Source organism: Micromys minutus (assembly GCF_963924665.1).
Source record: "Micromys minutus genome assembly, chromosome: 1".
NCBI lineage: Eukaryota > Metazoa > Chordata > Mammalia > Rodentia > Muridae > Micromys > Micromys minutus.
This window is the reverse complement of record NC_137969.1, coordinates 60,472,256-60,499,060: the sequence shown is the minus strand read 5'-3', so window position 1 is coordinate 60,499,060 and position 26,805 is coordinate 60,472,256. Positions and strand designations below refer to the sequence as shown.

At 41.9% G+C, this 26,805-nt stretch overlaps 1 protein-coding gene across 1 annotated transcript in view; it reads right to left on the bottom strand.

Annotated features, from left to right (window-relative positions):
• Positions 1-26,805, bottom strand: part of DISP1 (dispatched RND transporter family member 1) — a gene marked incomplete at its 3' end in the record, with an annotated part of 138,549 nt that overhangs the window by 90,417 nt on the left and 21,327 nt on the right. The window contains exon 3 of the mRNA XM_080940847.1: positions 805-933. The remainder of the gene's footprint in view (positions 1-804; positions 934-26,805) is intronic.

Genomic DNA, 26,805 nt, shown 5'->3' with positions numbered 1-26,805 from the left:
CTAAACACACCCAAATGCCACAAACATGCATCTGGAGGGTTAAAGCGACTCACATATTTCCTGTGAAAGACGGAAAAAAAAGGAGGAGGAAGAGAAGAGGAGGAGGAGGAGGAGGAGAGGAAGTAGTTTTCAGAGTAGCAGTAAGAGAGCAGCAGCAGTAACAATATTCCACTACAGCCTTAAGCAGCCAAACGGCCACACTGAGTGTCATGCTGTCACACTGCCAGAGAAGAGGACTAAGTAAAGTTTTAAAGCAGACACTGTACTAATTTGGATTTGGAAGTCCTGAACAGGACACATCAGTTTAAGGTAAAATCTGAGAGCCCCAAATCTATCAAAGGGCAGACAAAGTGTACAAGAGGAGAGGTAAAGAAAGTAAAATGAGCTGCCCAGTGAGTGTGTTAATTAATGTGTTCCCTTTATTTATGTGCCAAACACCAAGGATGTTCACCTAACCTCTACACACAAAACCATAACATTAACACTAAAAAGCAGACCCTGCTTTTCTATAAATTAAGTAAGATTACAGAAGCTGCCTTAGGGATCTGTCTAAGAGGCTGAGGATTGTGGCACATGCCTTTAATCCCAGCACTCAGGAGGCAGAGGCAGGAGAATCTCTGTGAGCTCAAGGACTGCCTAATCCATATAGAGAGATCCAGCCTAGCCAGGATACACAGTAAAACCTGTATTTAAAGAATTAGAAGATATTTGAAAGTTACTCTTTAAAGTAAGTGAATTTACACAATCAGTAACGTATTTCTATAACAGTTTTTTGTCACAATGCGGCAACTGATCAACCCCTACCTTCCACGTGGATGGACACCTTGGCTGGGAGGGTCACATGATTCACCTTACTGCCAATCCCAGAGCACAGATCATCTCTACAAGCCGTCAGTCTTGAGTCTTCTGCAGCCACTGTAGCTCCAGGACAACCTGCATATCACAGGATTGCCCGTTAGAAGCAGGTAAGTACTGGCAGGCAACCAAACATGCCAGAAAATATGAACATGCAACCTACAAAGTTAGTAACACCTTCACAATAGCTTCCTCATGGCAAAACGTTGTCCCAGTCCTAACCCTGGATGCAGATGGCAGTTGTCCCTGAGAGCACTGGGAGACCTCTTAGTTACAGTGACTAACAAAATTCAAGGTACCTCCTAAAATCCTTCATCTAAAAACACACTGCCACTGCCGTTTACTCCATGACAAAACCTAAAATGTCATTAAAATAGTGTATACAGGGATGTACGTTGCAGCATTTATTATTAGCCAAAAAGTAAAAGGGTAGGGATGAAAGGAGAGAGGAAGAGGGAACAGAGAGAAGCAAGTCTCCATTAATTATCTCTAGGAAACTAGAGATAAAAGCACACACACATACACACCACCCCACACAGGGTTTGTTCTGTAACTCCAGATGGCCTCTAACTTGCCATATTTCTGCCTCAACCACAAGGTGGGGTATTTCTTCATACTTATGTTTTGGTTGGGGAGGTGAGGCAGGAATGGGGTTCGGGGAGCTGTTGCTGTTGTCTGCTTCATCTGAAGCAAGCAGGCTCTCACTACGTAGCTTAGGCTGCCCAGGAACTCTTTAGCCCAGATCAGCAAGGTGCTCTCAGGCTTCCATTTTTAAGCCAGTAGTTTAAGACAGTGACACCACCACCCAATCTCATTTCTCATAATAGTCCACTAAGTCCTAAACATTCTTAAAATATGATCAATAGAATTTGGGTTTTGTTCTTTTGTAAAACTATTTTTAAAGCCAGACTAACAGACTCTCTCTCCTTTTCTCCGACTGCAGGAAAACAAACCCACAGAATGGGGAGTGAGAAAAAGGCAGGATCTTCCTAAGTGAGCTGCCAACAGCCAAGAGATCACAGTAGCAGCCTGGAGTCTTGGGTATGGCACACCCTGTGCAAGTACTGTTTGAACCCAGTAAAGTGTGAAGAACAAGAGACTTATGTTACTGATTAAGCACTTCTATGGAAGTAAGGTATGAATAGCATTGGCCAGCTCAGTAATGAGGACTAGTCAGGGACAATGGCCTCCATTTAGAGCACTGTTGAACACTGTGTTACCGGATCGTCTAAACATGCACTCTGTTGGTAAAAACACTGGTATTATAAAATGATCCCATGTTTACAGAAGAAAAACGAATGTGGTAGTTAACAGGCAAAAAGGATCAACAAAGGGGCAAACATCAGGGAGACTCCATTTCAAACAAGGTGAAAATCAGGGTCAATGCCTAAGTCATTCTCCGACCACCAGGTATGCTATAGTGTGTGTGCACATGTGCAAATATACAAACACAGACACATACCCCATATATAAACACATATCATACACAAACATGTAACAGTGTGTGCAGATGTGGAAATACACAGAGGCACACTCCCATACACATACACACATACTTCATATACAAATGTGCTATAGTGTGTGTGTACACATGCAAATATAAAAACAGACACACATCACACACAAAACATTAAATATTTGCTCTGTGTCAGACACTATACTAAGAATTTTAAATAAATTATACCCTTTAATTCTCATTACAACCCAAAGAAACAGGTATAATCAATACCCTATTATCTATCTGAAAATGTCTTTCACTTCCATTTCTAGAATTTTCCTGGCTGTTTTCACATTTTTTCTAGAAAAACATTTAAATTATGAACAAATTCTAAGATTTAGTATCAAGAACAAACTTTGTTGGCAAGGGCCTGCTGGGTGTGGAGGTGGTGTGTCTCAGCACTCAGGAGGCCTCAGGTAAGAGGACCACCATGAGCACAGAGCCACCTCCACAGAACAACACAACAGGTCAAAAGCAAGCATCATGCAGGCTTTTAGCAGGCTTCTAAGAAATATTTGCAGGAGTATTTTCTAATTAAATTAATATTTGCCATACCAGACGTCCAGAAAAGTAAACATAACTTTCTTTTGCTCTTTAAGCTCCTACCACGAAAGGAAAAAGAGAAACTGTCAAAATAATTCACAGCACATTTTAAGTTTAACATCCCTAAGGTATATGCAGAAAACATGCAACTGCGCACTCAGCCTTAAATAAGGATACCATTTTCAAGGACTTATTAAGGCCCAGCAAGCTAAGTGACCTAGAGCTGCGCTGCATCCCAAGGCAGGAACTCTCCATGCTCTGGCTTCTCCTCACCAACATCAGCAGTCAACCAGAGTAACCTAATCCTCAATTAAAACTCAACAGTAGCAAGACAGAGAAGAGGTGGTCAGGATTCTTCATGGAGCTTAACTTTAACAAATTCATTTAGAAGCTAGGAAACATTCAGAGCCCCTCAAACCTGTTGCAGGCGCCTGGTGACTTAGGCAGAACCATGGACCATGTAAAGGCAGGAAAGAACTGACTCCATCAAAGCTGCCCTCTGACCTCCATGTGGACAATATGGTATGTGTACCTCCCTCCCACATACAGATCATTACACACAAAATAATAACCAGGAGTAAAATTTTAATGTAGCATTTAACTGCAGGGCCTGGCTGATGCTTCTGCAATGAAAAATAATAGCTTATAGGGAGCTAATTATGAAACACATGGCTTATCCAGGAAAGAAACAGTATTTTGTTTTCTCACCCCAAGCACAAATTATCACATGTGCTTTCCTCGGTTTGTAAATTGCCTAGTTTTAATTTTTCTTTGAAGACAGCTTTGTTGGTGCCATGTGAAATCTGTGACTAACATGTTCCCAGTCAATATTTACACCCAAAAATATTTTTCTTTTATTAGTATCTATGATTTAAATTAAACAAGTGACTTCTTAGGGCCCAGAATCTGCAGTGCTGGAAAATTACAAGCATATTTATACTCACTTTTAAGTTATTAAAGGATCAAGAGACTCAAGACTTAGAAAAATTCACATAGAAAATGCACTAGCAATCCATTTCTAGCAGAAAAATGGTTCTGGTTTTAAGTTAATCCAAAAAATTATGAAAATTTATTAGCCTTGATTTTGTATGGAAATATACGTACAAAAATTTGGTGAATATACTAACTTTAATCTGTTTACTGCCAAATACAAGAGATTTCTGAGAAAATATGGAACACATTTTAAATACCTCAAACCTACAGGCATTTGCATACTTCCAACTTGAGAGAGCACATCTGAAACTCAGCTTCCAGGGCACGCAAGCGTGTCAGAAACGCCAGAGCACAGTGGAGCAGAGGATGGATCGCTGGGATTTTTCTATAGAAAATACAGCATCTGCCATCACTGTTTTAAGCTCAGTCTTTAAAACTATGATAAACAAGCTGTTGGGGAGAGGGAGGAGGGAGACACTTTCAATACTAGCACAAGAAAACTGGAGGCAGGAGGATGCAAGAAAAGCCAGCCTGGGACGCAGAGCAAGACCTTCCTGCAAAACCTAAAAATTAAAAAGATCATAAGTCTAAAACTGTATGAATGGATTTTCATTTCCTCCAGCTTTGCCACCCACTACTGATGAGGCACTAGCAAGTTACTTAAACCCTCAGAGGCTCACTTCTTCCTCTAAATAATGAACTCCTTCAGCAAAATAATTTCTGAAGTCCCCTCACACTAATGTCAGTAACACTATACTCTGTTCAATAAATGAAAGTTATGAAGCAAGCCCTCAACAGAGAAGTTATCAGCAAATTTAAAATAAACAACATGAAAGGAACAAAATTAGCTCAAGAATACACTGGCTGCCCAAGCACCTCCGTGAGAACATTTGCATTACCTGACTGCAGACAATGGTGATGCAAACAGCAGCTACAAACTGTCAAGCCACTATAGCAGGGCGTATATAACAAAATCCCACGTTACTGTGTTTGGCTTCGTCACAACTATTGTACAGCTTGAACGTAAGTCCTTGTAAGTATACAACACATGATAACAGGATAAAATCCTCTAGGACTCTGCTTCAGCCTCAGAGATCCCAGGGATACAACTGTGAGGCTCTGCTCCTGCCTTCCTGACTTTCCCTGGCCTTCTGTAATCTGAGTAAATATGAAGTTAGTGTGCACCTTTAGACTGAGCACTCTACTGCACTTGTGACTACACATGCAGAACGAACACCGGTTTTCACTCTAACTGACAAGGACAGCTCCCACCGAAGTCAGTCCTGCACCTTGGTGGCCACAGCAGAATGCAGAGCCTTCCCACCCCTCTCCTGGGTTGTAAACCAACTGGGACACTGAGAGTTAAGGATGAAAACAGAACGGTAACTGGCTAAAAGCACAAAGATGTGTCTGGAACCACAGTCAGTAATACAGGGCCAGTGTCTGAACAGTGTGTGTGTGTGTGTGTGTGTGTGTGTGTGTAGAAACAAACCAAAGTAGGGAGTGGGAACCTATGACAATAACACCTTGTCCCACAGAACATGTTGAGCTCCAACACTTGAAAGGCTTGAAAATATTGGCTCTCAAGTTTACTCTAAAACAAAAGACTATTAATGTAAATTGCCAGTTCAGTTTTCTTTTCTTTCTTTCTTTCTTTTTTTAAACAACAAAAGCCTCTAAGACGAGACAGAGTGCTGGGAAGGTTCTGATCTTCTACTGAGCTTTAAAAGACACACTCCCTCTTAAGGATGGAGAGAAAAGCCTAAAATAAATATGTCCTCCTGGGTTTAAAAAAAACAGTGAAGAAGATTTTCTTTTGAACAAAAATGATTCCCAGTTATGCCCTGCAACAGCCTTCCTCACTTGCCTGTCAGGATGAGACGCTCACCTTGGGAACCGCTCCCAGAAACTACAGTGACAACTGGCACACCTGAGGTAAACAAACTAGACTAGACTAAAACCAGCAAAGATCTTTTTGAAAACACATTTTTAAGGATAAAATATGAGTTTCAGAGCACGGGGTATAGTTTTATTTACATCAGAGAAAAACAGACCACATTTTCTAAAGACATAATGGAGGAAAAGTTCCTTCCACAGGGTCATTACTAATGGCTGTCCTAAACTGTCAGCCAGGGAGGGCACAGAGGAAGGAGACCCTACTGTTTTTCCAAGGACTATACACAGAGTTAATACTGTAATTTGGAAATGAGTCTTAAGGTTATCAGAACTTCCTGGTCCCCAGCTCATAAACTACCCCACCCCAGCATGCTTGTTTGCAGCAGCCTAGTAACAGCAGCGAGGCTCAGGAAGGGTTTGGGTGAAGAATGTATTTCACAGGGCTGTAGCTGACAGATGTGAGAACGATCCTGACCAAGCCTGCGAAGCTAATTTTGTAGTTAGAAATGCTGAAATCCATTCAGTGCTGCTGCTTATGCCCAAGGAGTTTTAAAACACATGAGCTATTTTTCTGAGAAACTTTATTTTACATTATGACTTTTTCTTACTGAAAAAAAAAGCTAGATGTTAATAGTTCACAGCAATTGAATAATTTATCAGATTCATACTCTAAACAGTAAAATGCAAGAATATTCACATAGGGGCTGGAGAGATAGCTCAGCAGTTAAGAGCACTGACTGCTCTTCCAGAGGTCCTCAGTTCAATTCCCAGCAACCACATGGTGGCTCACAACCATCTCTAATGAGATCTGATGCCCTCTTATGGTGTGTCTGAAAACAGCAACAGTGTACTTATATAAAATAAATAAATTAATTAAAAAGAATAATATTCACACAGGTATATAGCATATAATCAAAGTAGAAACTGGAGATTCTACTTCTACATCGTGCCAAACACACAGCATGCAGTGAGGGTGCCTGACACTGTAAGGATAGTAACTCCTTCATTCAGTCATCACAATGAATGCCAAAGCAGGGTGCTACTAGGGACAAAAAAATGATGCTATACCACCAAGGTTTTCATTGTTAAAAACGAAAGCTGCAAGCAGAGTCTAGAATGAGCACTGAGCGCTGTTAGAGCTGCTGTCAACGATACGAAAGTAGACAGAATGCACACACATTTCTTAGTTTCTGAGAACATGAGACTGAGGGATCTCTAACTAATGACATGCTAGTAGCAATCACACCCCACACTCAAATCCTGGGTTTAATTTACCATTTCCATGAAAAGGAGCCAGGGCACCTTAAAGAAAGGGCTCAGTCTAGAGCTAAAGGTGGAAAGTACACAGGAATTCTGAATATCTTACTATAATAGAAAGATAATGAGGACTGAATAAATGGTGATGACCATCAGAGGACAGAGGCTATTTGTAAGGGCTCCCACTAGCTAGACCTGAACTAATTAAGCATCAAAACATTTAATGCTGGTAATAAATTAGTAAGAATGTAGAATAGTATATATAAATTATCTTCATATGTTTATAGTAAAATACAATATATACATATAATTTATTGCAATATGTATATAATATAGTGAAATATGTATATAATTATTATATACATAAAAATAATAGAATATGCATTGCATATTTATAAATAGACAATAATTTAATAAATATTGTATAACAGTATGCTGGTAAATCTATAATTTATATTATACTATATAAATATAATGTAAAATGTATTTACATTTAATATATATTTAACATATTAAATATATAAATATTGATATAACCTATTAAATTAAAAGAGACTCTGTGAGTTCAAACTAACATCAACAAAGCCTAAAAAGAAGGAAGCCTTCCTTACCATGGCAGTATCAATGAATCTGAAAGGAAACAGCAGGCTTCTAATGAGGAGCATGCCAGTTTAACTCACACAGGAATCACAAGGGACAAACTATAACCTGTCCCTGGAAACCTCCTGTGCATCTTACTAAGAGAGCAATAGTACTCTCGTTGGTCCTCCCTAAGTACTAACTGGTATCCTGTGCCCGCTGACACAATGTCCTGGAGGTACAGCATCCCTGCCACAGAACTGCAAAACCTTAATCTCATTAAGAGTGTTCATTACACAGACCCAAACAGAGCAATAATTCTCAGAACAACTGTTCCAAATTCTTCAAAAACCACAAAAGTCAAGAAGGACAGACTATGGAACTGATGCCGACTAAAGCAGCCCAGAGCACTCCAGCTACACTGAGGGCAGAAAAGATTCACACATGTCTGTACGCGTGATCTCTGAAGCTATCAGGCAGAGCGGGATGAACACATAAGGCAAGTCTGAAAGCGTAGCAAACTGAAAATGGATGAGCAAACAGAGAGCAGACAGCAGTCACTCTCTGTGCACAGTCCTTAGCTGTCAGTGGACAGAGAGACAAGCAGAACAGACTCCATGACTGATCAGTCCCAGCTTGAGAGCACTGCAAAATGTCCTCATCATGTTCTCTGAATACAGCCCACACTCTGTGGGGTGGAGAAGGCTTTGTGAGGAATCTTTTCTCACTGTACTAGAAGATACACAATAGACATCCTTTAAAACAAACCTGTGTCCTGAGAATTGTTTTCTCTAAAGCATGTGAGTATCACCAGGTATCCCTAGAAAACTGAGGGAGAAAAGTATAACTTTTCCTTTTTGCTTTATTGATGTTGGACATTATTTTAATAAAAAACTAATAATTTATTGTGATTTTTCAAAGAGCAGAAAGAAAATATAAGAAATGTTTCTGAAGCAGTAGGCCTTGGGTTAAGAGCAAGGAGTGGTAGTGTTTGGGAGGGAGGTGCAGACAGGCTGAGAGCAGCCATCAACACTTGCTGAACTCTTACCAGTGGGAAAATTCCTGCTGTCAGCAGATGGGAGCTCAGAGTGAGCAAACAGCAGTGGCATCCCTCAGAAAGGAGTCAGGAGTGACAGCGGTGAGCACGCACTGGCCACCTCTGTGTGCTGAGTCGTTCGCCTGCTTTATTTCACTTAATCCACACAACAACCTCCTCGCAGAAGAACAATGATCATCCCCACTATACAGAGCAAAGTGGCGCAAGCAAAAAGATGAGTTAGAAATCCAGGTTTTCCTAACCTCAAAAGCCACGGTCTTTTAAACACTAATAATCTCCTCAAAGACATATGATGCTGTCAATCAGATATCTGGGAATCTACCACACACACAGTGTGACTCCATTAAACAGTGAACAGAGCCAACAGTCCCTAGCCTAACAGTCTACACTAAGTAACTGAAAAGAGTAAGGCTGGCATGTTAGTGGCCTTCACTACATTGAAATGTGTTACCATTACTTCGAAGCTACAAAGAAAGAATCACAAATGACAGTCTGAAAAACTCCCTGCAAAAGACCTCCAGGCCACGTGGTGACAATCTCACTCACTGTACTAGTAAGTCAAAAGAACACATCAGTTCAGAGCAGTATGCTCACTTTTACGGGGCTTTTATGTATCCTGTATTCCTGCCAGAACAAGTCAAAGAAGAAAGAGATATTCTGGTTATGGTGCCCATGGTTGATCGGGCAGACAATCCTGGTGCAAAGGGTCAATGGAGAAAGTGGGCACCAAATGGACTGGCAAAGGTGACCCTTCAAAGGCACACCCACAGTGACCTACTCTAGCCCTCCAGGCCTTGCCAGCAACTCTAGAAACAGTGCCACAAACATTCACCAAAAGAGCCTGTGCAGAACAGAACATGACCAAAACAGTAACAAAGGAGGAGCCAGAAAAAAAGCAGAAAGCAAAGGATACAGAGCCACAGAAAGGGCTCCCTGCGGATACTTCAGAGACAGAGATGAACCTTATACATGGAAGGATGTAGCATGGTGGCAGTAAAGGGCTCAACTTTTGCTTTTACCAAAACAAACCTACACTTTACAATTAATTCCACAGATGTGTAGTGATGGAGGTGAGGGCTCCAACCACAGCCTTCCCCAGACATTCCTTCAGCTGTCCCTAGCTGCCATGTTCACCATGTGCCCACCGTGTGCCCGCCATGTGCTTACCGTGTGCCCACCACCCTTAGCCACTGGTATCCTCCTTCTTTCCCCAAACTCTCTAGCCCTCTTTCTCAGCCCAATCACACCGCCATTGTTATTTAAATCGATGTTTGGTGTCTTATATTAAGACTTTTGAAATACTATTCACAACTGAGTAAAAAAAAAAATGTCTTTCTTGAGAAAACAATGTTTCCTTTCCATTGGCTCCTGCTTAGTTCATTTTGAATCTTTTCTACAAAAGATAAAAGCTAATTAAAGTCAAAATATCTGAGAATTTACTACCTATCCTGGGTTAGACACACAATACTTAACAAAAGCAGATATCACCAGCCAGTGTTGGGGTCCAGCCCACAGAGCTGACTGGAAGAACAGTCATTCACTTTGAGCTTCCTGAACCTCCTTCTCTTAGTTGTTAAGCAGCCTTCCAATGTGCTCCTCTGAATCCCTTATGGCTACTCTATTCTGTACCTCTTTCCTTTTAAATTTTCCTGTAAAAACTGTAGTATTTCTCCTCCTACTGAATGAGTAGCATGAGCTACCAAGAGCCTTCACTTACCTGTGAATGGTGCCCTGCCAGCACCTTGTTGCTCTTTTATAGATACTATGTCCTTACCCAGGAGTTTATGTTTTGATACTGTATCCCCCTTACCCAGGAGTTTATGTTTTGATACTGTATCCCCCTTACCCAGGAGTTTATGTTTTGATACTGTATCCCCCTTACCCAGGAGTTTATGTTTTGATACTATATCCCCCTTACCCAGGAGTTTATGTTTTAATACTGTGTCCCCCTTACCCAGGAGTTTATGTTTTAATACTGTATCCCCCTTACCCAGGAGTTTATGTTTTAATACTGTGTCCCCCTTACCCAGGAGTTTATGTTTTAATACTGTGTCCCCCTTACCCAGGAGTTTATGTTTTGATACTGTATCCCCCTTACCCAGGAGTTTACAGATTGATACTGTAACCCCTCTAACTCAGGAGTTTACAGGTTTTGAAAAGTATTTTCCCCCACCTACTTAGTTTTCACTCATGTAAAAGACTTTGTTCAAACACATCTGCTCAAGTCAAGAAAGCAACAATGGAAATGAACAGTAGGTGTGCTTAGACCTGTACAATGCACCATCTTGTGACATCATCATTGGCTATTAGGGCAAACAAATTTTTCCAATGGGAACCCCCAAACCACTGCATGTAGACCACTTCTTTTAACTGGTCTGTCTAAAAAACACTTCCCATTCCCCTGTATGTGCTTCTTTGGGGTAGAAAGGTAGAACGAGCCTGGTAGGCTTCTGTGTGTTGACCAGTTAGAGGCAAGCAGAGAGAACCGCAGGTCAGCATCCACATTCTCCTTTGACCCTGATAAAACCTAGGTCAGACCGTGTCACTCCAACTTCTTTCAGAGCAGCGTCAAATGTACCTGACACAGTCTCCAGCACCTACTCACAGTTCGTCACTACCTTTGACTATCTCTCCATTTTTTAATTTTTCAAATTATGTGTATGTGGTAGTGGGGTATGTGCACATATAATTATATTATGAGGGGGACTATGTGCACATGTGTGCTACTGCCTGCATAAGCCAAAGGTGTCAAATCCCCTGGAGTTGGACCTAGAGGTGGTTGTGAGCACCTGACATGAGTGCTGAGACCTCCCCCCCCCTCTCTCTCTCTTCCCCCACCCTCTCCTTCCCTCTCCCCCTCCCCTTCTCCTCCTCTCCTCTCCTCTCCCCCTCTCCAACTGAAACCTATCTCTTACTCCTTTTCAACCATGGTCACATGGTTCTCAAGTTTGTCTACACTTCCTCCAGGACTTCACACTAGCCATGTCCTTACCTCATTTTCTTCTTTGCAATCAGTCACCTTCCAACACTATGTAAAGAAAGCACTTCCTTATGTGTAGTGTGTCTTATTGCCTCCCCCGAAAATAAGGAACATCCATGCTTCCAACTAGTGCAAACCTAGTATATGTGAATCTGTGACCTTCCAGAGGTGCTTCTTCAATTACTTTGTCTCCAACGTGCAAATACCCACTTCTTAGCTTCCCACTAATTTCCAGAATGTTGTTCAAATCTCTACTACTGTGGTCACCTCTCCATTCTAGTCTTTTTCAGTCGAGTTTCAAAGAGAAGCAGACAAGCAAGTGTAGTCAATGTCACACTTGCCTACACCACTGAACATCTAAGTTCTGTGACTCCTTTCCTCTCCTCACTCTCCCTTGTGCTCCAACAAACTTGTAGAGAACTGGTACTACACACACACACACACACACACACACACACACACACACACACACACGGAAAGAGAGGGAAGGGGGAATGCTATGCCCCAGTGGGAGCTAAAAGACTTGGCATTCGCTTGCTTTGTTCTCAGGCTGTATCTGTATACTCAGTGTCTATCTGGCATATCCAGTCTCCCCAGAGAGATGGTGCCCTGAGGACAATGAAGCATCAGGCTAAAAGTCAAATGTCTTCAAAGCCTCTTGAGAGATAGCCAGCAAACCTTTTATTTTTTGATAAATGTATGCACTAAATCACACTCCTAAATTTCAATACAGGCGAGCTGAATTAACAAAAATAGGGAGGCCTTCAAAAGTACTGTAAGATAGATTAGCAGACAGGCAGGCAATTTATGATGCAATGTAACTTCCATTTTCTAAATACCAAGCATACCGCATAACTGCCAAATTATTACATCCTTCTACCAACACTGTAATTTACTGCCCCAGTTCATAAACTAAAACCCAGACTAAGGTCACCCATCACCAGCCTAAGGTCACACACAGAGCCAGCAAAGACAGAAACTCAAAACTGTCCACTGTGTCACTTCTAAGTATCAACAGAAAGTTTAAAATATGAAATGATGCAGGATGTAGTGTTACATCCCTAAAATCCCAGCACTTAGAAGGCAGAGAAAGCAAAGTCACAAGTTCAAGGTTAGCCTGGGCCTTGTGTCAAGAAGAGAAGGACTGGTGAGAAACTCAATGGGTAAAGTTGCTTTTCACCAAGCCCGATTGATACTGAGTCCAATCCCTGGGACATTCATGGTGGATAGAAGGAGAGAACAGAATCCTACAAGCTGTCTTCTGACCTCTACATGTGCACTCTGCCATGTGTGTGCGCACACACATACACACAAATACACATACACACAAATACACATACACAAATGAATGAATAAATGAACACAATTTTTAAAAATTAAAAGAGATAAGGGGAAAGAAGGGAAGAAGAAATAGAAAGCTTGGTGTGGCCTGACGAGATGATACTCTGAATGTGTCTAAAAGTCTTATGATTTGTGAAAAGAATTGTAATAAACATATAACATTCATTTAATTAATTTCACATTCTACCCCAAAATGGCCAACAGAATCAAAAACTCATTCTGTGGTAGGAGACAGCTGCTCTCCCTAGTTCCTGCAATGCCCAGCGCGGCCTGTCTTCCCCTGCACTATGTCTTTCGTCAGGACGATACTCACAACAGCCCCAAAGCAAAGCCTAATTGTGTCCATGTGGAAGGGCCAACTATCTGCAGTTGCTGAAATGCCAGGCACATTCATGCGAAGTCTCCTGGGAAAGGGGCAGACTCGGCCTTTAGGTTCAGAAAAGAAAATTACAAGCAGCGAGTGCCCGCACCTGGATTAGGAGTGACTGGCGGCAGCACAGCCTGGAACGATTAGTTTCATCTGGGCCGGAAGGAATCCCAACAGAGGAATTTTTGGCTGCAGCTATATTTGTTGAGATTTTGAAAACTAACTAACACGTATTCTCTACAGAGGAATGTGACTGTGCACAGATCCACACGGCCAAGGGACTGCGTGACGAAATTAAGTTTTCAATTTTCCCATTTGAACGTGATAAAAAATAAATAAATAAATGACAGTGATAGTATTCAAAATATTCACACTTCAGAGCGGCCAAACTGCATAAGTTAATCTTTTTGAACAGAAAAACCTTTTCTCCAAGAACATATTTTTCAAAATATTAAATGTTCTGCTTAGCTCTCCTCTTGCAAGCAGCTGGAATCTTTTCTGAAACTGGAGAATGATAGGCTTGCCATCTGCCGTAACTGGAGGAAAATTCCAGTCATTTTAGACAGAAAGCAACCAAATCCCATAACTACATGACAGATTATGTGAAATGTAAATTAAAAGCTTTCTAAAGGTGGGGGAAAAAAGTTTAATCTTTGCAAATTAAAGGATGAGGAGAAGGAGGGGAGAAGCTTCCCAGTGCAGGAGAAAGTTAGCCTTCTCTTGAACCTTAGTTTCATTAAGTATGGAGAGCATCTGGCCCGCGCAGAAGATGAGCTGTGAGAGGCAGAATGGCCTGCCTTAATGAAGCCCTGGCTTCTGACGTGAGAAGTACGGTGACACAGTCTATCTGCTGGAACAAAGTAATGATTTCCATGTGCCAGTCCTGCGGAGCTCCAGCTCATTGCTGGTAAAATATGCTGCTTTTTGAATGCTTTGGTTTGTCACTTACTCCCCTATAGTCTTCCTAATGAAGAAAACACATTTTTCCAGTTAGGTAGATTTAAGAACATAATTTTGGGACCCGTGAAACATTAATTGCTTAGATCTATCATTTCTGACAGGTTGTAACTGGCTTCTAAAAACCCTAGGGCCGAAGTGTCAGGTATCCTTTTCCAGTTTCCAATCTGCCTAGGGCAGGAGAGAATGTGAGGAGGGGGAAGAGGGCAGCTGATGAGAGCTTTTGCTCTGGCCTTCTTATTGACAAGCTCAAGTGCTGCTCTCAGAAGCTCTAACTCAGGGGTGTCCTACTACAAAGAAGCAAGAATTGGTTTGGATGGATGCAGGCACACACAAGCGAACACACACACAAAGTATACTAAGTGCCCCCTCATCACTCAGGTTGCAAAGCACAGCATTAGAAGTAAGCACAATCTCAGATATTTATCAACATTATTTTTAAAGCAAACCTTTAGGCTCAACTCTATGATCCTCTAAGCAACTGAAGAACACAGAGGCCTCCATTTTATCATCGCGATAAAGAGCTAGGCTGAGTAAGTACTGTCTAAACTGCCATTCATAGAGCCCAAGCCCAAGGTGGTCTGTAAAACAGACCAGAGTCCTGTACGCCAGCCTCAGGAAGGAAGCTCATGCTCCTTTCAAGGTCCAAATGCTTTTCTGTATCACCACTACTGAAAAGGAAAACACAACGGCCTGCCACCTGTGTCACCATTAAAATGCAGATTAACAGTGACAAAATGAATGTCACTATAATCTTGTCCACGTGATCCTAACACTCTCCCAGCTGAGCTCTTTTGCTGGTTTTAACCAACTCTCTAGACTCTATTCAGTCCTTCCGTGTACTTGGGACTGCTTACATAGGAGTTACTGCACATGGACGTGGATCTACTTCCTTCTCTGGAGGACAAAGGCCCTGTGTACTACACTCATTACTGGGCACCAAGAGCCTAGCGTACACCAGGCACTCCTTCCTCTTCTGTTCAGCCAGTGTAATTCTGTTCGGTCCTCTGCTCTGTTCGCTTACCCAGAGCTGACTGCTGACAGTCACACAAAGGAGGGCGAGAGGCATTTGTGCTCGTCCATCTGATCTGATTCTTATGAGCACGGCAGAGGATCTAAAAACGCTCGTATGTCTGAGGTCGGAGCGGCACTGCAGGGATGCAAGCGACAGGGCTTTCAAGGAAGGCTTCTTCTCTGCAGGCCTTTGCCGCCACTCAGATGCATGAAGATACCTTGCTTGGTTGTCTTAGCTTCCTAGAGGAATCCTAAGCTCTTCCCACTGACAGGATGACTCGTGTGTGAGAGTTAGGTTAAGAGAACAGATGTAGCTTACCAGCCCACCAGAAACAATGCACTGTAGGTCTATGTGGCTGCTTGGTTACAGCTGCCATCTTGTCTTCAAATGCTAAAGAAATCCACAATGCTGTCAGTGTGCTTTTTTTTTTTCTGGTGAATTTATAACAAACTTCAAAACATTCTTTTTTAGTAGACAATTTAGCTTCTAAAATATTGAATGCTTTGGTTCCAAGTTGGCACAAACATTTCCCATATAAGGAAAGGAAAATCAAAACAAACGTAATTTGGCTTGTTTCAAGCTGATCTGGCCACTTACTAAAATTATTTGTGTGTTTGTTACTTTTCTATTGCTGGGATAAGACACCATGACCAAGGCAACTTATTAAGGAAAAGTTGCTGTGGGTTTGTTGTTACGAGGGTTAGAGTCTGTGATGGTGAGATAAAGGATCAGCAGCAGGCGTGGGAACCTGAGAGCTCGTGTCTTCAAACACACACACGTAAGCGAGCCCTTTGACCCCCAAAGCCTGCCTCCAGTGACATATCCCCACGCACACAAGGCCATGCTTCCCAAATCCCCTACACTGTGCCAACAACTAGAAACCAGGTTTCCAAACACAGGTTAGAGCCTATGGTGACATTCTCATTAAAATTCCACAATTTGAAACAAAGAAATGACTTTGACCGCATACATACTGCTGCAGCCCTGAAACTGTGCACAGTGAGGCACAATAATCAAGGCCTGGGCGACAGGCTCTGAGGGCCAAAGCTCCTTACATACAGTGATGCTGTCAACAGGCTTTGATGTGTTTTTGTTGTTCCATAATTTCACCTGTCAAAATGGTCCAAGTGCATTAGATTGTTAGGCGCATGGCCGGCAGCAGTCCTGCTGCTGCGGACTCGGCTCCTACTTGGAATGCTACCCTTTCCTGTCACAGCAAGGCTGCGTTGGTCATTTTAACAATACTGTTCTGTTCTCCCAATAGCTCCATCCTTAAGCCGCACTGACCTTTAAGGGTTTCGGACACAGGGATTGGTCTACTACATCTCATTTCAGTTTTCCTCCGAAAGGGTTTTGTTCCTTGTTTTGTATGAACACTAGGTTTGCAAGTAACTTCTCCAGGTTTTTGTAATTGGCATTTTTCATGTGGCTCTCGGGCAAAATGTCAAGCATGTGTTTCTAAGCTGAGGCACACCCTGATCATGTGGTTTTGTTTTTTGTTTTGTTTTTTTTTTAACAAGTGAATGGTTGAAATTATCTTGTCACAGGTATTAAACATAAAACAGATGAACTAAAATACATTAATTTAATCTTATGAAATATAAATAACTCATTTGACTTTAGCGATAGAACACAGACATACTTGGAGAAAGTGTCAGGACCAAGTGCTGCCATTGCCACTGTGTAGGATACAGACAGGCACTCTTTGTGATTATTGTGAACTGTGCAGAGTCCAGTGTCTTTAAATGCAGAAGATACATAGGGCGGAAAAGCAATCCAGACTGTTTTTGTTCCTGCAGTTGGTATACAGAATTTGGGATATGAGGAGGGGGACAGGCAAGTATTTTGAGATGGTGCATGGGAGCGTAGGATAAATATTCTCCTTATCCCTGTGTTTAGGACAATGGCTCGGCAAGTACATGAGCCTGCGCCTTGACCTCACCAGTCCACATTAGTGGAAGTGTGCTGCACATGCGCTGACACTTTTTTTGTGCCTATCTTGTTTCTATGCCTGTTTTCCCAACTAGACTGTGACCTACCCAGGGCAGATGTATCTTAACCCATGCTCAGTGTTTAGTTTATGCACTAGGCATAAAATAAGCAAGCATCAGGTTAAATAAGACAAACTGACTTCACAGAGTTTATAACCCACAATACCTATAGTCTGGAGCAGCTGACTTTGCCTAATCTTGAACACGTTTTCAAACATAACTGATCACATGTGAGAATGTGAACTATTACCATTCCATAACCATGGTAGAAGTATGAGTTCTAAGCTTCCAGTGGGAGGGTTGGGGGAGGCTAAGACCTGGCTATGTAACCTGACCAGCCTTGAGCTAACAAGCCTCTGGCTTCGGCCTCCCAAGTGCCAGGTTACAAGTATGCTTCTCAGACCCAGCTCTACAGCCTCTTACTGCACTTTTACATGTGGCTCCTCAGTAGCAGCTTTGATTTACTATCAACACTTTGAAACTGATTCATTTACCCTGAGAGTGCAGAGTAATGTGTTGACTTAATTCTTCCAGGTGGATACCAGTATCATTTTATACACAGTTCTTGCTTACCACTTGTAACTGACCACTGAAGTAAATTCTACACTGACTTACTTCCAGACACATGGAAGAAAGTATAGAATCAGAGCAAGACATGACTGGGGTGGGGCTGGCATTGCAATCCGTGTCGGAAGGATGAGTCACTCTGTTAATGCTGGGATGAATAAAAAGAAGAACAAATGTGGATGCATGTATACACACACCTATTTCACTGCTTTCTTCAAGCTTTGCTAGTGCACAGAACCTGAAAATCAAACACATTTTTCTTAGCTAACAATTTGAGCAAAATAGCTAAGCACAGGGTTCAGGCAGGCATGTGCTGGATGAAACTAGAGAACCTTATCACAGAACAAAAGAAAGTGCTCACGTGCCATTAGGATGTATGGAAAGAACACAGAAGTTGGCAGAAAGGGTATTTTTACCAGCCACATCTGGGACAATTTGAGGGTGCACAAAAATACAGATGTAAGGATATGAGAAGCCTGCATCTCGAGAAAAAGAGCAAGCACAGCAGAGTCACGAGAACTACTTTCATGGAGTTTCCAACACAGTGTGCTTTCATACAGCTACAAAACTTACTCAGTATTCTTAAGCCATAAAAGTCATAATGGAGAATATGCAATAACACACAGAACTAGTTACAGTGGATTACAGTGTCTTTCCACTCAAAGTCGACCTGTGTCCTAACAACCTCTGAGCAGTGACTCTACTGACACCATGTGAACTAACAGCCTGAAGACACAACTGTCCTCACCAGCCAGAAACAACCCCTTGTGTATTGCAGTCCTGGTCACAGTGCGACCCCTGGAGTCGTGTGTCTCCTACCTCCTACCCTCACATGGCCTCCACCCAGAACATTCTGTGTCTACACTGCCATCCTCTCTGCTCTAGCGTGCTGTCTCTGGGTACCGCTGTCCAAGATCAGTTCACACAGTGAGATGAAACTTCAATTATTGTTCAAACCCAGTCCTCTTTTTATATTCAAAATGTGCCCTTCATGGTTGAAAACTAAATTTTAGCAAACTGTTGACAGAGTTACTGTAAACCCACTTCACGGTGTCTTATGGGGACACTTGGAAGGACAATTATCAGTACAAATCCTGCAATAATTGTTTCCCTCTGTTTCCTCCACATGGCACAGTGCCATATGTATTTTTTTTATATATTCAGAAAAACTCAATGTCTTACTCAGAAACAGCTTGGAAAGTTGGCTCATGGCCTATTTGTAATTGATACTAAAGCTTAAATACCTTCTCAGCTAAGTTATACTAACTTCAAAATACTCTGGGATCAAGCATTAAAGTGTTTTTGTTTCGGTTATGACGATAATGAACACCAAATGCTGGAATGTGTTTTAGCGGTCAAGTGCACCAAGGATTTTCTTAAAAGGCAAGCTGGGTCAGCCGCCCATTACATAAGGAAATGCAGATTAAGTAGCACTGATGCACATACACTCAAAAGCCTCAATACTTCAGTATGCAATCAGGCATAAGAAGGTTTAAGTCAGAAAGCCTGCTCAATTAGCCACACTTTTTCTATAAAAACATCAAACTCTCACCTTCTAGGCTGCACTTGAAAGCCGCCTTTCTTTCACTTTTTGCACAGGGAACTCTCCCTTCGCCTTGACTCCCCCATTCCTATCAAACTTGGGTGAAGTCACAAGGCCTAACTGTTCCTCCTCTGAAATCAGTTCAAGTAGGAGCAGGAGAATTACTACCAAGGCATCAGGATCATCCCGAGTGGCAAGAACTGTGATGGAATTTTAGGAAACGGTGACGTGGTGACTCCGCTGTCTAGTCTTGCTGGGCTTCTCAGTGCCGACTGGAGAGCTACGGCTCCTGCATGCTCACACCCATGCCAGGTAGAGCAACCATCACTGTCAGCGCCGTCTGTTTCTGCATCTTTCATTTGTCTCTTTCTCGCCTTGGGATGGCCATTCTGATTTTACCCTTTGGGGTCTTCAATGTGAACTTTTCAAGAATCCAAAGTGTAGATGCTTTATATGTTATCAATTACTAATCAATTATTTTTATGAGAATAATCTTCAGTTCTTGCTACTTTTAACACTGCTCAAAGGGATTGGCTTTTATTTGATTTCTGCTCTTCTTCATTTAGAGGGAAGTCTCCTGTCATGCCTTACCTCCATGTTTCATTCTAGTCTCGAGGCATAGACAACTAAGGATTTGTATGATGTACCATATGAAAATTTACAACAGCCAGGCCTGGCACCACAGGCCTGTAATCTCATCTACACAGAAATCGAAGCAGAAAACTAGAGTCCCAGAGCTTTGTGGGCTACAGAACAAAGTCAGGCCTGGCCTGAGCAACAGGGCAAGAGCCTGTCTCAAGACGTCTTCTGCAGTAGAGCTGGGAAAGGGGTAGCTCAGGGTAGAGTACCTGCCTAGTACACAGGAGGCTCTAACTTCAGCCCACAGTTGGGGGATGGGGATAAAGACTGACCAAGGCATTTAAAAATGGCTTTGTAAGTAAAGAGTGCAAATATTTGATCCTTAAAGTGAAAGCTCAAAGTTACACAGACATGATGAGCAGTGTCCATCACTTCAGGTTCCTACACACTTACCGGTGAGCCAGCAACGAAGCACCACTGCCTGTCCGCACATGCTTCCCCTTGGCTCTGCTTTGTCAGAGTAGTTTTAGATGCAGCAGGTGCAGTAGACAGCTGCACTTCTTCAGTATGATTTGGATGCAGGGTGTGCAGGAGCTGCATTTCTGTAGAAGCCTGTTTTGTGTTGACACCTTAGATCTGCACAGATTCCCTAATTAGTTAAAATCAGTGAGGTTTATCATGCTATTATTAGATACCAACAGAGAGACTAAAAGTCCTTTAGAGATAACGTGTTCTATGTTACCATGCAAACACCTTGGAAAATACAAATATGTACAAAACTCTCCCACTCTCTGACGTTTTTGATCACTAGTATAAAACAGTTGCTATCACACTCTTTATTCGTAAAGGTAAAGGGAATGTGGAAGGAGGAAAAATAAAAAACAAAGTGGTTGGGGCTGAAGAGATAACTCGGTGCTTAAAAGTACTCACTGCTCTTGCAGAGGACTAGGTGGGCTCCCACTCCCAGATGGGGGTTTGCAACCACCTATAACCCCAGTTCCAGGGGCTCCAATGCCCTCTTCTGGCCTCTGCAGGCTCCTGCAGGCACACAGTACAATAACCCACACAAGTATGTACATATACACATAAAAATAATAGACAAGTAAATAAATAAACCCTTTAAAGGTGCTTTAGCAGTAGCAGTGGAGAGAGCACAGCTCAGCAGACATCTCACCTGCTGCGGTTTATTGCAGACAAGTTGGCTACACTGGTTTTAAACATAACATTATTTGTTTCATAGATCCCTCTGATCTTAGACTTACTTATCCCCACTAGTATTCCTAGAGACTCTGAGCCAAACTATGGAGAATTATCTCAGAGGACACCAAAGGAGAGCTGTAAGCAGGAACGGATAAATGTGAGCCTGAGAGGGTAACAAAGCCGAGCTCAAACCCAACTGCAATTTGAAACTTTAGACTTCTTCCTGAGCTACAGAAATGGGCAAAGAGCAAAACCTCTCTGTGCCCTAAAATACAGAGATCCATAGACAGAAGGCATTGCTAGACTCTGTGTTCTCTTGTCAAATTAAATAGCAGTGCAAAACAATGCATTTAAAACAACAACTCTCCTGGGTCCCAACTCACATGGGGCCTCAGATTCTGAAAACATATTTAAGACACAAGCAACATTTAACCAAAAAGCTCAAGCACCAACAGCCACACATCCCACACAAATGTGCCCATGGAGCCAGAGGACAGTGACGGTGCTACTCCACTGCTCCTTGCCAGATTCCTTTGAAATTGATTGGTTTTATGTATGTGTATGTGCACTGTACATGCATGGATTGGGTGTGTGTGTGCAGTGTGTGTGTGTCTGTCTGTATCCATGTGCCTGTGTCTGTGCCTGTGGAGACCAGAGAAAGACACTGGATCTCCTGTAGCTGAAGATACAGGCAGTTGTGCTGGAAACTTGAAGTCCATTCTGATGGGAAAGACAGCAGGCAGACCTAACCTCTGAGCCATCTCTGCAGCCTATTACCTTTTCCTTTGAGACAGAGTTCTTCACTGAAGCAGGAGCTAGGCTGGTGCCCAGCCCCATTGTCCTGTCTCTCCTCCCAACAGCATCTCAGCATGGGCCCACATGTGACCACATTCAGGTTTTTAACAGGTTTTAGGATCCAAACTCAGGCCCTATGCTTATGTAACAAGTATCACTAGTGACTGAGCCACCTTTCAAGATCCACACAATTACACTGTGAAATAATGTCAATTTTGACTGAGATAAATTTGATCATCAGTAATATGTGTGCGTGTGTGTGTGTGTGTGTGTGTGTGTGTGTGTGTGTGTGTGTGTGTGTGTAGAAATGCCTATGTCAATTAGAACTCTAACTAAACAGCATTCCTATAGATCTATTTGACTACAAAAGATAAGAGGCACACACAGTGTTACTCTTACAGAGCTGAGTATGGAAGTGTTCTGCAGATAGGAATTCTTTCCCTGGCTTGTGTTTGCTTTACCGTGCACAGAGATCTTAAGACCTCAGCAAGTTCACATCTTTGTGCTCAATACTTTATGTGTGCAAACGGCAGTAACGGTAATGACCTCGTAGGATTTTTACCATAATTATTTTGAGTGTAAAACAAGGCAGTAAGCAGAACAGAAATGTTTGCTAAGTCCCTCTTCTTTGTTGTGAGACAGAGTGTCACTTTGTACCAGCTGACTTCAAACTCAGAATCTTTCTGCCCCGTCTTCTGAGCACTGACATTACAAGTGTGCATCACCAAGCCCACTTCAACAAAACAGTATTTATTGTAAGGAGATATTTAAACTGTTTAAACTAATGCTTATAAACTTAAAAATGAGTCAAATTTGTAGAGAAAGCAATAAAATATTCATTAAAGGTCTACAGATAAAATGCTGAGTATCTCACTTTATCAACTGGTGTACATTTATTTCATCACTTAAACAATTATTAATAGCATCTCCATGCCTGGCACTATGCTACATAATGATATCACAAATAAGGTCAAATCATTCTAACCTATAAATGCTTGCTGAAGATCAAATATTCTCCTCTGGCTTATATATATTCATAAAATACAATGTGTATGTATAAGTGTTTGTGTGATAAAATCATGTGCATATTTGCTTAAGCTTGTGCCTAAACCTTCTACAAGTCAAAGTGGTTGCCCAGCGACAGGGAAAAACCAGGGTTCCATCGAGTTTTCTTTTACTTTTGTCCCAGGCCCAGGCCATACCTAATGAATGTTGGAAATGATGACCCAGCACAAAAAGTACAAACTTCAACAGTACTGCCTTCTGTTTACCACATAACTTCCTCACACCAAGATAAACAGACAGACATCCTCTTCAGCAGTGTGTCTTAGGAAACCTAGAGCTGCTCAGCCCTCCTGGAACTGCCACTGTGTGGGTATTCTCCAACACCTCCACAGCATCGCACAGGTGACTTCCTTTTAACTTGGCCAGTTCCACCTGCCTGGTCTTATGCCCTCTAGCCTAGATGGTTTAAGTATGGCACACAAAGCTTCAGTCAATATAAACAAATGACTAAATAGGGTGTAAGAGAACGCCTATCCTGGAATAAGAAGCATTCCGTGTATTCAGAAGTAGACAGTGATAGCCAGAATGACCATCTTCCTCTTTAGCTCTAAGCAGCTGGCTATTCTTAAATTTAAATATTTATGAAATGAGACAATACATTCCTAGAAAAAGACTCAGAGTTCCAGCATGCCCCATTCCTCGATGGCTAATCCACTAGAAAACAAAATCAGTCGCATCTGTTTGTCTTTGAATTGAGTTTTCTTAATTTTGTTTTGTGACAAAATACAGACATAAAGATATCATGACTCTTTTTATGGTTAGTTGAGTAGAGCACAGCGACATTGTTTCACAAACTTGCAAAACCAAAACTCTACACCCATTGAACTCCCCAAGGCCTAGCAACCACCATTCTCCTGCCTGTCTCTGGGCTTATGAACCAGTAGACGACACAGTATGACATTTTACGGCTGTTTACTTCACTTAGTAGAATGTTTGCAACCTTCATTTATGCTGCCCTATTGTCTGAAGTTCTTCCATTTGAAAGCTAATGTCATTCGACTGTGTGTAAGTACACATTCGTTTTTTCCAACTACTAATCAGAAGCACTGTCTTTCACATGGTGATAATTATGATGCTGTGTACGTAGCTACAAAATGATGTCTAAGCAACTTGTCAAAAGCTCACAGTACAAATAGTTTAGGAAGCAGACTCATCATGCAGCTTCTAATAAAACATGTTACTCTTCATACAACAAAACTAATAGAAAATAGATTTTTAAAGCTTATCTGCTTGAGTCACCATTAAGTTCTACTTCTTCTGCATTCAGGCATGAAAGTCTACCACACCACTGAGAGGATTCTATTACTAAAATGAATACATAGGACTTTATTATGAAGGAGCCTCCATCAATACCTTTCTCAGTGTTATGAGAAAACATAAAACAATGTTTCATTAAACATCCTTTCAGCTTCACGGACTAGTTCATGGTTGTTGGGCTTTTTTCCAATGTCCATTCTTCAAGAGGGAAACACACCTACCTGTATTTGAGACACAGTTAATCACATAATCAATCAATAAGCTGCTTAGAATTTTAAAGTGTCACAGAGAAGGAACAGTGAAGTCTTGCATAACACTAGGTAAAAGCTCCTCTGTTTGAGTAGCGGTAGTGATGGAATATGTCAGACAGCTTGCTTCCGCTTGCAGATGGTAACAGGCCACCGTGTGTTCAATAACCCCAAGGCTCTCACTGTGTTTCAGCACCAGTCCCCGGCACAGAGCGCTGCTACAGCGGAGCAATAGGCATGCTACCTTACAGCATTAGCATTCCCAGAGGACTGCTCCACAGAAAGTACAGAGCTCAGTCCTCGGCTCCCCAATATTCCTCCCTTGGAGATGTTTCAAGATGGCTTACTAGTCTTTAAGTGGAAAGTAAGACAAATATACCTATTACAGGGAGAGTTTCCACTCAGGGTCTCACCAAATGAATGAACTGCATGATGATTCTAAGGAGATGCCTACACTGATTCCTGGAAGGGTCGGGCTAAGACTGCTGACAGCAAGTTGTGGCATTTATCAACACCTATATGACAACACAAATCTTAATATAAATCCTAAACTATGGGCTCTAGTTAATGATAGCATGTCAATAATTGACTCATCATTTGGGAACAAAACTGTACTACACTAATGCAAAAATGTTGAAAAAGAAGGAGAAAACTAGGGAGGGAGAGGGGAGGGAGCATAAGGGAAGGTTCTTTATTTTCCATGCAATTTTCCTGGAAGCCTAAAACTAGGAGGCTAAGCAATAAAGACTATTGGTTAATAAAATTTCAAAAGGTTCTCTCTTTGCACCACCTACCTCGAGAATGAGACCATTCTCGGGAGTCAGACTGTGGACATCCAGACAATGTTGACATCACTAGGAAGGGGTGCACAGTCACTGTGACGAACCTAGGGGAACTCTGTGGAGGGATTTCAATCACATCAATGTAGAACTAAGTCTTCTTGGAAAGCAAAACAAGAGGCTCTGGTGGGGTAACAGAAAGGAACTGGTCACTGTCAGAAGCATGTGCAGTCATGTTCAGAACATGGTCAATGGTGTTACACTGGGCTTCCATTACAAGATGAGGTCTGTGGCTCCTCACTTCCCCATCAACACTGTTATTCAGGAGAATGGTCTGTGGCTGAAATCCAAAATTTCTTGGGTTAAAAAATACATATGCAGGGTTCGGATGAGGACAGGTGTTACTTGTTCTGTCTCTCAAGCTCAGAGGATGAATTAATCCTTGAAGGAAATGATGTTGAACTTGTTTCAAATCCAGCAGCTCTGATCCAGCAAGCCACAAGAGTTAAAAACAAGGATATCAGAAAGTTTTTGGTTAGCATCTGTGTGTCTGAGAAGGGAACCACGTGGCAGGCTAACGAGTGAGACCTCAGTTTCCTAGCTCCAGAAACAAGATCCTGGTCACAAGTACAATTTGAGCTCTTTGGGGACAATAAAGGTCTTAGAAAACCCAGTGATTCTGATGTGAACAAGTATATTAGGTATGTTTTATGAGAGATGATCTAGTTCTTAAAACTAATTACAATTATTAAGGACATCCTAAGAGATATGTAACTGCAAGACTCTCATTCAGTAGAGTACTTTGCCTTTTCAAATCAAGTTGCCACCCAGAAATACACAAATGCACAGTCCCGGACGCTCTAGAAGCATCTGTTGCAGACCCTATCTCCTTCTCATCACAGTTGCCTAAGGCAGCTTCAGAGCCTCACCTATGAAATTCAAACACCACAGTTATTACTACATCATTATGAAATTGCTCTCCCCATACATACTCTAATTTGTTATTGCTTTTTCTATGGGGACAAGAACATGTACCTAACCAGCCTATATAAAATGTAATTGAGGAGTCTCTAATTTTTCGTAAGAGTAGCCAGAGAATACCTGCTGAGGGTGCAGATGGCAACCTCCCATTCCACTGCCTCCTCTGTCCTCACGGCTAACCTGGCCACATCACAGAATGCAGTCATCTCGAGGAAGAAATGAAAACATGCTGAGTACAGCTTTTTTATATGAATAGGTCTAACAGCTCTCCCAATTTTTAAGCAAACACTACTTCTGCAGCAGAAAAACATTTTACAATAGTTTATTTTCAAATTGGTGTGATCCGAACACCTGAAATCTTTCAAGTGACTATTTTCAATGCTGAAGGACAGGGGCATGTCTGCTGTGGACTGAGATCTATGGTAGCTGGGTTCAGATCTCGGCTATCTTCTCTGGGTTTATTCAACAGAGGGCAATCACCTTACTCTCCACTGCCACATACAGAAAATGAGGTAACAGAGG